Here is a 12166-nt window from a genome sequence, read left to right as displayed (position 1 = left end):
GTTGGGGTGTATTCTGACGTGGGGTGTTCTACTGCATAGAATTTTGTGCCCTTGTAGTTTGTCTTGCTACATATTTTTCTCCTGCTGAACGAGGAGTTGTAGCCGGTGTCACCATAACGGCAACTACTCTCCGATTTCGTAGTTTCAATGAATAAAACCGTAAATTATTATTATTATTATTATTATTATTATTATTATTATTATTATTATTATTATTATTATTATTATTATTATTATTATTATTATTATTATTAAGTGAATAATTAATTATTGCTGGTCGTGTGTGTCACGTGTGCCCTTGTTATTGGCGAATGGGTACGGATCTCGGAGGAGGAGGAGGAAAGGAATAAGTGGAAGGACAGGCAGGACTTCTAATGAACCTCGGCGTCCCGTTGGCGAATGTTTTCGTCTCTGGTCAACCAATCAGCTCTGTAGTAGTCGGTTACAACCAAATACAAAAAGTATAAGCCCCGCCCACAAAGCCACGATGGGCCTGCTATTCGTCCGCGAAAGATATTCGTACCGTAAGTACTCTGTGTCATATTTTGCGAACACTACGCATATTAAAAGCGAATTATTTATTTTAGGGGCAAAGCTCCTTGTAGCGGCACCCGTTCGTCCCTCGTGGCCGTAGTAGTAGTGTGTAACAAGTATCACTTTTTCACCTCCAAGGTGGTGTCGGTGAGAGATTTCTTCTGTGCGTTGTTGAACAATAAAAAGATAGTGCTCAATGTACATGCCAATGGCTGCTACGGGGGAATGAGAGACAGGAGAATTCGGCTTTTAGTTAACGCGCACGCTGCGAATTTTTTATTGTTCAACAACGCACAGGAGACAAGAAAGGGTTACTACGTTATACTCGCTGAGCGTAGCCTCCCAGGTTTTGGAAAGGTTTAGCAAGCGTTGGGCCGCAGTGCCATGAATACAGTGAACTAGTATATACCATGAACTCGAGGTGGTTAAAGGTGGGAAGTAGACACGAAGCGCAAGCCGTAAGAAAGTGTGCGTGTGCCTCCTCTCGTTCAGTCCTTGGAATGTCCGCTCGATGGCGGTGCTTCTATGTGAGGAATATATGATGAAAAGATGCGAGATGGTGGTACTCGGAGTGTTGAATAGATGGACGAACGGACACACAGACAGATGCATGGATGGACACACGGATGGCTGCACGGAAGGATGGACGCATGGACGGACGCAGGAGCGGATGCATATACAAAAGCAGGGACGGACGCACAGATTAACGTGCGGACGCACGAACAGACGCACGCACGGACGGGCGGATGGACGCACGGGCGGCCACGCAGACGCACGCATGAATGGACGGAAGCAAGAACGAATGGACGGACGGATGCTTCGCCCCACTATCCATCATACACTCCGTGGATATGCTGCCATTTTTTTTTTTATGTCGGCAAAACAAAAAAATTGTCCCGATTGCTGCGTGCTTCGAGGCAAACGTCGTCGAAAGACGACCGACACTTCTGCAGGCCTTCTTTCGTGCGCAGCGTCGCATTTTCAGCGCGGCCTAAGAAATCCTAGGGTCTTAAGAACTACGTATCTATGTATTGTCGTATAAAGGAACGCACCGCCTAATACCTAAGTATTGACCTTGTGCCTCAGATATGCGTAATATTTGTTTTTGAGACGACAATGTTCCCCAGTATGAACGTAGCCACTAGCTCAAGATGGCTGGGCGTTCAGCAAGTGTTTAAGCCAAGTAGTTGAATCGTGCGGGGACGGGACACAAAACTTTGGTGTTCTTGTGTTGAGGCTCACGGGACGGCTTTAAGCTCTCCCATAGTAGAGCATTAAGTGCTCTAAATCGCTGACCAATTTTTCTAAACACACGAATATCTGTCTACGCAGCCTCATCTTGAAATGTGAGCCCCATAGTACAGTACCGATAGTACTCTAAATCGTTAACCACTTTTTTTTAAACACACTGTGGCTTGTACTCTTATGCGCATACGGGAGACTTTTTCAATCTCCAATACGGGAACGCTGGTCTGTGAAAGACTAATAGTAACACGCCGTAATTTTTGTCAACAGGGCCTCAACAAGTGCGAGGCCCGTGAGACGGCTTTATGTTCTTCCATAGTAGAGTACCAAGTACTCAAAATAGTTAACCACTTTTTCTAAGCACACAGTTATTACGAGAAAGACTATCGTTCTTGTTAAAAAAAATGCCAGCATATCCACGGAGTGAATGATGGAGAGTGGGGCGAAGCATCCGTCTGTCCATTCGTTCTTGCTTCCGTCCGTCCATGCGTCCGTCTGTGTGACCGTCCGTGCGTGCGTCTGTTCGTGTGTCTGCACGTCCATCTGTGCGTCCGTCCCTGCGTTCGTCCATGCATCCGCCCCTGCGTCCGTCCATGCGTCCATCCGTTGGTGCAGCCATCCGTGAGTCCGTCCATGCATCTGTCTGTGTGTCCGTTCGTTCACCTATTCAACACTCCGAGTACCACCATCTCGCATATTTTCATCATATATTCCTCATATAGAAGCACCGCCATCCAGCAGACATTCCAAGGACTGAACGAGAGGAGGCATACGCACACTTTCTTACGGCTTGCGCTTCGTGTCTACTTCCCACCTTTAACCACCTCGAGTTCATGGTATATACTAGTTCACTGTATTCATGGCTATGCGACCCAACGCTCGCTAAACCTTTCTAAAACCAAGGAGGTTACGCCCAGCGAGTATAACGTAGCAACCCTTTCTTGTCAATTAGTGCTCAATGTACATGCCAATGGCTGCTAAGGGGGAATGAGAGACATGAGAACTCGGCTTTTAGTTAACGCGCACGCTGCGAATTTTTCATTGTTCAACAACGCACAGAAGAAATCTCTCACCGGCACCACCTTGGAGGTCAAAATGTAGGACTAGTTACACACTACTACGACTACGAGAGACGAACGGGTGCCGCTATAAGGAGCTTCGACCCTAAAACCGCCAAGCCTGCGTGGAGCGCGCCCGCAACACGCTCACATGGAAAGCTGGAAGAGCGGCCTTTCTAGAAACACTCTTGGAGCACCTACTACAAGCATACTTGCATTCAATACGTCGTAAACCATTGTAGCTTTTGTGTAGGTGTGGAGGTGTCCACTGTGCGGGTACGCGTTACACATGTGCACCGTGTTCATGCTATGCCCGACGACGCCGAACAGTTATGCCGAAGGCTTTTGTAATGCGTGTCAGCTTTCGCCAACCCACTTGTTACGCGATTACACTGTGTGACGCCTGGTTGTTACATTACTGCTCTGATAAAACGCTTTAGTTCATGCGTGTTAACGCGATTTCTTACCCGACATGAAGCCTGCATAGGATCAGTTTGCATGATTTATTACAAGGGACACTAATTCTTATTCATTAGTTGCACGTTAAAGAACCCCAGGTGGTCAAAATTTCCGGAGCCCTCCACTACGGCGTCTCTCATAATCATATGGTGGTTTTGGGACGTTAAAACCCCACATATCAATCATCTTATTCATTAGTTACAAAAAGTTTTGTTCGCAATGCCGCATTCGTTCTATTTGGCTTTAAGTTTGGTGAAAAAATTAAATGGCGTGGCTACCTTGGCTACTTTTGGCTTCACTTCAGGCTCTTTTTTTCATGTCTATAGTCAACGGCAAGCCTGCTGTAAAGCTTCGTCTGTTGGCGAAACTTACATTTATTGTTATGTTCTAAGAGCACGTGGCAGGTCGTGTACGTCTTTTCGTACAATCGACTCCACCATGCCATTGCCTCGTGTAGGGTAGAAGACCGGTTATTGTGGACCGGTCAACCTCACTACCTTTTCTTTACCATTTATTTTTTGTACAATCGCGGAACCTGTCATGAGCGTTAGTGGCTTCTTCAACAGTTGTAATCACAATTAACCGTCTTCCTGCTAAGCACTTTTAGAAATGCTCTAGAAATGGCGCCAGAAGTCATTCTATTACTGACGGTAGGGCCCCTCCGCAACTTCGTTGTGTACGAAACATAATTCGCCATTTCTTTTTTTTTTTTCACACTGATGCACATTTTCGCAGACGAGCAACGTTCGTTTTTCCCTGTCCTGCTCCCATATGGTCGCTTTTGGCTGCCACCGAAACAATGACACAGAATGTCATTATCCGTATTTCAGTTTTAAGTTCCTTGATGTCGTTCGTGTTTGGTCTTCCTTTCGTATAAGGTGGCTTTCAAAGGTGACCTTCACTTTAGCATCAGGGTGGACGTCATTGTCGGGGCTGTGGTGCAAATGTCTAAACTATCACGAATGACGCGCGTGTCTTTTTTTTTCGCACATACGACAGGAGACAAACAAGCGCGATATAAGCATCAAACCGGAACGAAAAAGTCAATGCAAGGTAGATTTTATCGTATTTCCTTAAACGTGCGGCCTTGTCTGTTTATGCCACGGTATACAGAAAATGGGGGTCGACGGAAACTCTAGCCTTCTTTATTTTTTATTTTTTTTTGTTGTTTAATTGCGGTTCATAAAAAAGGGCAGACGCACGCACGCAACAAACAAAAACGAAAATGCTAGTAGTTTTGGAACATATAGAAGAGAGATGAAATTTTGCAAGCTGCCGAGCACAGACAACCCTAAAATCTGCGAGTGCAACAAGAATCAACAGAAAGCACCTATCTATAATTACCAACAGAGTAGAAGGCACATCGTGGCTGATAAGCCCGAATTTCGAGGACCATGCAGTTATAGCTGGTTAACAGAGCTATAGGCTATCAGCTCCAACTCTCGGCTGTTTTGATTGAGGTGGCCGCCCATCTCCGGGCGTTAACAGCATGCACTGTCTAAGAAGTGCATTTTTTTCCCCTCTGTCGTCGTATACTGCGACAGTGTTCGGACAACAGGTGAACTTTGCCGGGACTCGGCATTTCTTCGATTCCCAATGGTGCGAACTTTATTCAAACGCGAGTCGATAGTTGGCCTTTTGGCACTTCAGAAAGAGCAGATGCTTGTTTTCGATGCTTGCTGTCTTCCTGCTCCTACCTTCGAACAATTGTCCTCCCGCCCGGTAGAAAAGAAGGTTGGATGGTGTGGTTCGGCGAAGCACTGTACTGTCTTCGTGTAGCCATACACTGATTTCCCTCGCATCCCCCAAACGAGGGGAAGGTTGGAAAGGTGAGCTCCGTGTCTGAACAGTAATGGAGTTTCGCTGCTATTTAAGATAAGTTCGAGTCAAACGCACCTTTTTTTTTTTTTCGTTAAGTCTGCTGGGAATCGCGCCTATCTTACCTACCGGCTTGCTCGGACTTAAAAGCCACATCCGTTCCAACCAAAGGTAAGCTCGCGTTTTTACCCTGTCTTGAGCGAGTGCCAATTTCCGGTGGGCAACAGTGGTACGACAGGACAGACCGATGGGCTAGTTAGTATTAATTAATTCACGCAGTAGTGCCAAGAACTACGTGGATGCTGAAGTAGCAACACGAGGCATAGCGCTAACAGCTGAACGTTTATTTAACTTGATGTATACACCAACGTGCAGAGAGAGAGAGAGAAAAAATAAGGTGGTACTCACACGTATCCAGTTTTAGTCGTGATAAAAAAAAAAGAACACTACACAGGTAAGAGTGCAGCTAATCACTCTTTCTGGCAATCGGCCGTGCACATTCGTGAATAAAACGTGCCTTCGTTTGAAGTAGTTGCAGATTTGCATGTACGTGGAAGCAGCGCTGCGACACTTTTCTAAGTAATCATCGAATGATTTCATAAAGTAGCTTTGTTGTATCTTAGGAACCGACAGCCCGCAACAAGTTCTACAGTTCTACTACTATAGCAGAGGTTCAGAGATTGGTCGCACGTTGTACTTGTTTGTTTGTTTTGGCTATTTTCTCGACATGACGAGCGTGCTCGAAGCTAAGCAATGGATATATCAGTCAGTCAACAAAGTTTATTCGGGTTCTAAAGAACAACCGAGTCGTAGTTGAGGGCCGCGCCCACGTTGGGGCCGAAAGACCATGGTCCTACACCCGTTCGCGGACTCTTTGGACAGCCCTTAGTTGTTCATGGAGATCGCCGCCTTTGAGGTCTTCTTCCCAGGTAATTGTTTATTAAAAGAGGCTTTATTGTAACGCTGCATGTGCGCTAACGAACGATACTCTTCGTGGAAATCAGGGCAGTGCCGATCGATGCCAGGAGAAAAGCGACTGAGCCTTCCTCTATATATAGATGGGAAACATCCCGTTTGTAACATTCACGGGGTGCCCCGCCGGGGTGGTCTAGTAGCTAAGGTACTCGCCTGCTGACCCGCAGGTCGCGGGATCGAATATCGGCTGCGGCGGCTGCATTTCCAATGGAGGCGGAAATGCTGTAGGCCCGTGTGCTCAGATTCCGGTGCTCGTTGAAGAACCCCAGCTGGTCGAAATTTCCGGAGCCCTCCACTATACGGCGTCTCCCTGGTTTTGGGACGGTAAACCCCACATATCAATCTATCAAATCGACAGCACGGCAGAAAAAAAGTAGTGGTATACGCTCGCATCGGGACCTTGAGCGCTTTTTTGTTTTGTTTTTTGTTTTCTTCCGGTACACGAACGGACCTATGGTGACCTTTATCGGTGGTCGCGGTACCTAGCAGTAGTGTTGCGGAATAACTCCGCAGTCATTTCGAATTTCCGCGGAATGGCGACAACGCTTGGAGGAATGAAATCGGTATAGAATCAGGTGCGTTTTGAAATAAACGGAATGGAAATGAAATTACGTCTTTTTCCAAAGATAAAGCACGTTTTCGTCTATGCACTGTTTTTAAACTGCAGACATTTGTAACACAGAGCCTGCCAGTTAACAATAACGTTGTAGTTTTAAAATTGATTCGCTTGCTAGAAGCACGGTACAATTGCCCCGCCACGGTGGTCTAGTGGCTAAGGTACTCGGCTGCTGACCCGCAGGTCGCGGGATCAAATCCCGGCTGTGGCGGCTGCATTTCCGATGGAGGCGGAAATGTTGTAGGCCCGTGTACTCAGATTTGGGTGCACGTTAAAAAACCCCAGGTGCTCAAAATTTTCGGAGCCCTCCACTACGGCGTCTCTCATAATCAAATAGTGGTTTTGGGACGTGAAACCCCACAAATCAATCAAGCACGTTACATTTATAGGCAACGCGCCTACTACAATTCTGTTCCTGTATAGAATACGTCGCTTCGAAGTTTGACTTTATTAAATGCGAAGCATTTCTTAGCGAACTTCGGCGACTTTGAGCGTATGTCTATCTATCTATTTATCTATCTATCTATCTGCTTACGTTTGGGTGCTTTCGGGGTGACCCCCTTAACTTGGTGTGAACCAAAATTATCATGGGAGTGTAAAATGGTTCGACGAATATGACGCGCTGGTCAAGACATGAATATTGTCCCAATCCCGTCGCGTACGTCGTCAAACACTTCCCCCCAGACAGTGGCACATACTCATGGGCGGGTATGTGCCGCTGGTATGCGGGTATGTGCCACAGGTGATGGACACTTAGTATTCACCCAGGAACGAGAACACACATGGGCAATTTTAACGCGTGAGCGTTAGGCAATACCCGACATCGGTTGCGTTGATCCAATGAAAACGTAGAATAAATGTCAGTGTTAAGAAAAACCTGGCAGAGGCAGCGTTGACCCCCCGACAAATGCAAATAATAAATTTCAGGGTCCTAGCAGGAATCGAACTCATGCATTCTGCTTGACAGTCAAGCATTCTACCACAGAGCTACGCCAGGCGTCGCAACTATTTTTAAATAGACGCTACAACCTTCGTGAAACGCCATTGGTGGTTGAAGTGCTGCCTACTCAATTTTATTAACACAACATATGTACTCCCTTGATACAGCCGTCACGTCGGGTTAACGTCGATTGTGGTTACGTGGCATGCGCTTAAGTTGATTTATGTAGCAGTGTCCAGGGCCAGCATCTTCGCGAGCATCAGCGCTTCATATCACCTTGTGGTAGTGCTGATACGCATGTTCCAGTTGACATCATTGCACAAGTGCAAACAACTGGTTATATAAACATCTGCAACTCTTCAACATATGTCCGCGCGTGAAACATTTGTACATATATTTACCGTCCTTTCATGGCCTGTTGCTCAATAAAGAAATTACAACATGGTCACCTTCCCTCCGTATGCTTCGCATAACGTCGATTCTCAGGTACGTGGGATCTGCCGAATTTTTTTTTTCGCGTAACCGCGGTTCTATGCCATTGATAGCCGTCGTGCGGAACCACAGCGGTGGCACCCCCCCCCCCCTTCTTACGCCTTGTGATTTGCCCTCGGTAGCGCCCCATCCGCCCGCCTGCTGTCCTCCATTGATGGGTACGGATGCACACTAAAGACTGGGACACAAGAAGCAACACACACACACACACACACACACACACACACACACACACACACACACACACACACATACATATATATATATATATATATATATATATATATATATATATATATATATATATATATATATATATATATATATATATATATATATATATATATAGGTGATGCACAAAGTAAGGAAATTTTATTGCGGAGACATGTGACTATTTAGAAGCAAAGCAACGACGAAACCGACAGACACGTGTCCTACCATTGAAATATTCAGATTGTTTGGGTGACAAAGAGATATATAATTTCTGACTGAACCTGTCTAAGATGTGTTTCTCACCGAAGATAAAACCGAAAGTGCGAATAGGAAGTGGGAGCTAGAAGTGAATAAAAAGACTGCATGCGAGGTCTTACGCAATTAAGACGCTCAAGTCGACTAAATGACTCGGAGAAAGTCAGACGAATGTCGCACTGAAAAACAAACGTGCTCTCTTACTTACGTTATTTCCGACTGTAAAACACCGGCGTATTTTTTGTGGTATACCGATGTCATCTCGCCCTCTAATTCATGCGAATGTTTTTTTTTTATGTCAGGCCTGGCGAAGAACTTACCGACGTCGTTTCCGTGACTGACAGTATACGTGTCACGGAAATTACGTCGGTAAACTCCCACTGAGGCTGGCACAAAATACACACGTGTGAACAACAACATGAGGCGACGAAGATGAGGTCTGCGGACGTGGAAATGGCAGCCAAAAGCGGACTTCTCTCTTTGTTCATAGCACTGTCGTCTCCAGCATTAAGCGCGAGGTTGTCGGTTCGACTGCAACCATAGAGTGGAGATGTGCGTGATTTTTCTTGAATGCGCACACGGTATTACGGAGGTAGTGTAAAGTTGCAATACGGGGCCCTCCTCCGCGTTGTCGATCATCGTCCCTATACGTGCCTCAAAACCAAAGACGTGGTGATCATTATGTACGTTTCACTAATTCGTCCTAGGAATTTCAACAAAGATATAGTTGGATACAGCTGAGTGTTCACTCTCGGAGTCCTCGTGTCTCCATTATTGAAAACGTTGTTTTTCGAAAAACTGTATCAAGACATGTTCCTAAAGAAGCTGAAAGTTGGGCGATTTCACAGCGCCTTAGACAGTGCGAAAAGTTACCGCATTATCTAGTGATACTGGGATATAAAAATGCCTCACCGTTAGGCTGCTGAGCCTTTTTCAATACGGCGAAGATGTCAAAGAAAATTTCAGTGAACCACATCTTGCGCTCTTGGAATTATGGAGCTGAGCCCCCAGCGCTGAGTGACCGGCAATCCGCCCTGAACAACATCGATCCCCGTTGTGCATGTGTGCACTAGTGTTCGTGTCTGTGTGGGTGGGTGGAGCGGGGCGAGGGAGGAGAAAAAAACTGGGCTTCTCCCGTGATAAGGTCGGGCTTTGTGAATGTCTGAGGCCCGAATACCTGCGGTTTCCACGGCGTAAGCCTCTTTCGGGGGCTTACTGGCCGTGAACCGTCTTGGAATTGAAAGAATCCGTATGTGCGGAGGGCGAACATGGCTTCCCAAGCAGCAACGTGTGCGATTGAGCGTTATACTGTCCTACACGCCGCTCTTTCATCTCCCCTCGTTCGTCATGTTTTGTGGCACTGGCTACTACATTTCGAAAGTAGCCGTACGGATGCTGGACTGAATCATTTCGCTCAGCTGTGCCGTATAGTGGCGTGGCTTGCTCTTTATTTCAACATCTTTTATATGAGTCATGCCGCTATACTGCACCTCTTTTATATATTCATAAAGAAAACGGGCTTGGCGTCGCGTTTATAGACATTTTTCATGTGACTATTAATTTGTGTTTTTGTGTCTGTGATTTTTTTCCCCTTTTTCTACTTTTCTCGTCTCAATCCTCTTTTTCTTTCCCCTATCTTCCTTTCCTCTATGTCTCCCCTTCTTGAAACAGCACGCAGGCGTTGTGCTACTATCGGTGGCAGTTTTGAGCCTGTTTTCTCGTTAAATTTTCTGTGTTGTTTTCTACTACGCAAGTCAAATAAATAAATGAAACAACTTTGTATATTTATTTATCTTTAGTTGCAGGGGATGCGCATTCACGTAGCTCTTGTCCAATGACTGTTATGTAAGAGTTGGCGAGGTCGCGTCTGTCATATATAACTGCCCTCTTTTTAACCACATCGCCGAATCGACGTCGGACATTTCGCTATAACGGAACGCCAGAGGGAGCACATTATATAACTTTCATTTGTGTGGCTTTACGTGTGAGAATGCCGATATTATTATCAGGCCATTAGGCGTTTTATTGTAGTGGGAGAGGAGGGGAGTGGCAGTTTTTGAGTGGACTTTACCGAGTGTTCCTTAATGGGAGACAAAAGAGAAAGACAGTATTCCTTGTACGAATGAATTGCCCTATCACAAATACCAAGAACACCACTCGCCTCGCGAGAAGACGCTTAATAATAAGCGAGGAAACGAACAAAAGGGAAAATTGTGTGACGATGCCCATCCTTCGAGTTCCTGCACCAATTGCCAGCTCTGGACATGCGTTGCGTTTTGTCACGATTTCCGATGCTCTTTCATATAGTTGGAGTAAACGATAGCCTCGTTGATTCGAGAAAAGTTCGTCGATACTCAGAATTATCTTATTCGATCATTGGTTGCTTGGCTGGTTGATTGATTCACCGATTGATTGGTTGGTCGATTGGCTAGTTGAATGATTGACGGAATAACTCGCGGATTGGCTGATTGAGTGGTCGGTTGGCTGGTTGAAGGATTGACTGATTAACTCACTGATTGGCTGATTGAGTGATGAATGAGTGATTGAATGTTCGATTGTCTTGTTGAATTATTGAATGATTAACTCATTAATTGGTTCATTGATTGATTGATTGATTGATTGATTGATTGATTGATCGATCGCAGGAGCACCACCGGCTGTCCTGGCGCTGGAATTCGCCGGGCTCCACTGCCCGCGGGGCTCGGCGGCCAAGGTGGCTCCCTCGGCGGCCTCACGGGTGCCCCTGGGCTGGCCCGCCCGACTGCTCTGCCGAGGCGTCAAACTGAAGCAGCGGCTCGTCTCGGGCCTGCTGCTCGCCGCGTCGGCCATCCTCTTCCTCACCCTGGTGCGCATCACGGGCGTCCGGCAGCTGCCCCCGTTCGCGTCGCCGGCCCAGGGTTGGGTGCCCAGCCACAGCAAGGGAGTGGCCGGACAGTCGGCACTGCAGCAAGTGAGCGTGTGTAGGCTTTTTCGCGGATTGATTCTGGTGCCGCCCTATAGGGCTTTATTCTTGCTATTTTGTATCTTGCACAACTGAAGAGTTAATCCTGCAAATGGTTGGGATGGTGCATGCGACATTTCATGACGTTGCTAATTCACGTTGCGAAATGTATACATTCCAAGTGAGTGAGTGAGTGAGTGAGTGAGTGAGTGAGTGAGTGAGCGAGCGAATAAAGTTTGGTTGTTGATTTTTTTTTCTCGAATGCAGGGTGGAGGGTGAAGTGTGGCGCCACTATATCCTAGCGCGCGCCCGTCGCTATTTCGGGGGGGGAGGGGGGGGCATAACCTGTGTCTGGCACTCGTGCTAGGCCTCCGCTAGCTAATAAAAAAAAACATTCCTGTAACAGACCAAGCTCGGTCACTGTGAGCCTTGCGGAATATCTTCTACTAGACAGACGCAAATTGAAAACTATGGACGACGGCCTGTGGGTGTGAACAGTACGAAATACTCGCAGTGGCATAGGCGTAAACACGGGCGGTGTCGTCTAAATGATGAAGCCGAATTTGGCTCCACTGTGTGCTTTACTGTGTTGTATCTTTTGCGTGATTGATTTATTATGA

At 46.5% G+C, this 12166-nt stretch overlaps 1 protein-coding gene across 4 annotated transcripts in view; it reads left to right on the top strand.

The window, feature by feature from the left end:
- The window catches only part of LOC119179282 (extracellular serine/threonine protein CG31145), a 281455-nt gene that overhangs the window by 200448 nt on the left and 68841 nt on the right, over positions 1 to 12166 (top strand). For 2 of the 4 annotated variants that reach the window (XM_075868977.1, XM_075868976.1), the window contains one exon: positions 11251 to 11555. The gene's annotated coding sequence lies outside the window, so the exon portion shown is untranslated. Of the gene's footprint in view, positions 1 to 5169; positions 5286 to 11250; positions 11556 to 12166 lie in introns of those variants that run through there. The other 2 variants (XM_075868978.1, XM_075868975.1) reach the window with 2 other exon arrangements.

Source organism: Rhipicephalus microplus, chromosome 7 (assembly GCF_043290135.1).
Source record: "Rhipicephalus microplus isolate Deutch F79 chromosome 7, USDA_Rmic, whole genome shotgun sequence".
Lineage (NCBI taxonomy): Eukaryota > Metazoa > Arthropoda > Arachnida > Ixodida > Ixodidae > Rhipicephalus > Rhipicephalus microplus.
This window is presented reverse-complemented; position numbering and strand designations above follow the sequence as displayed.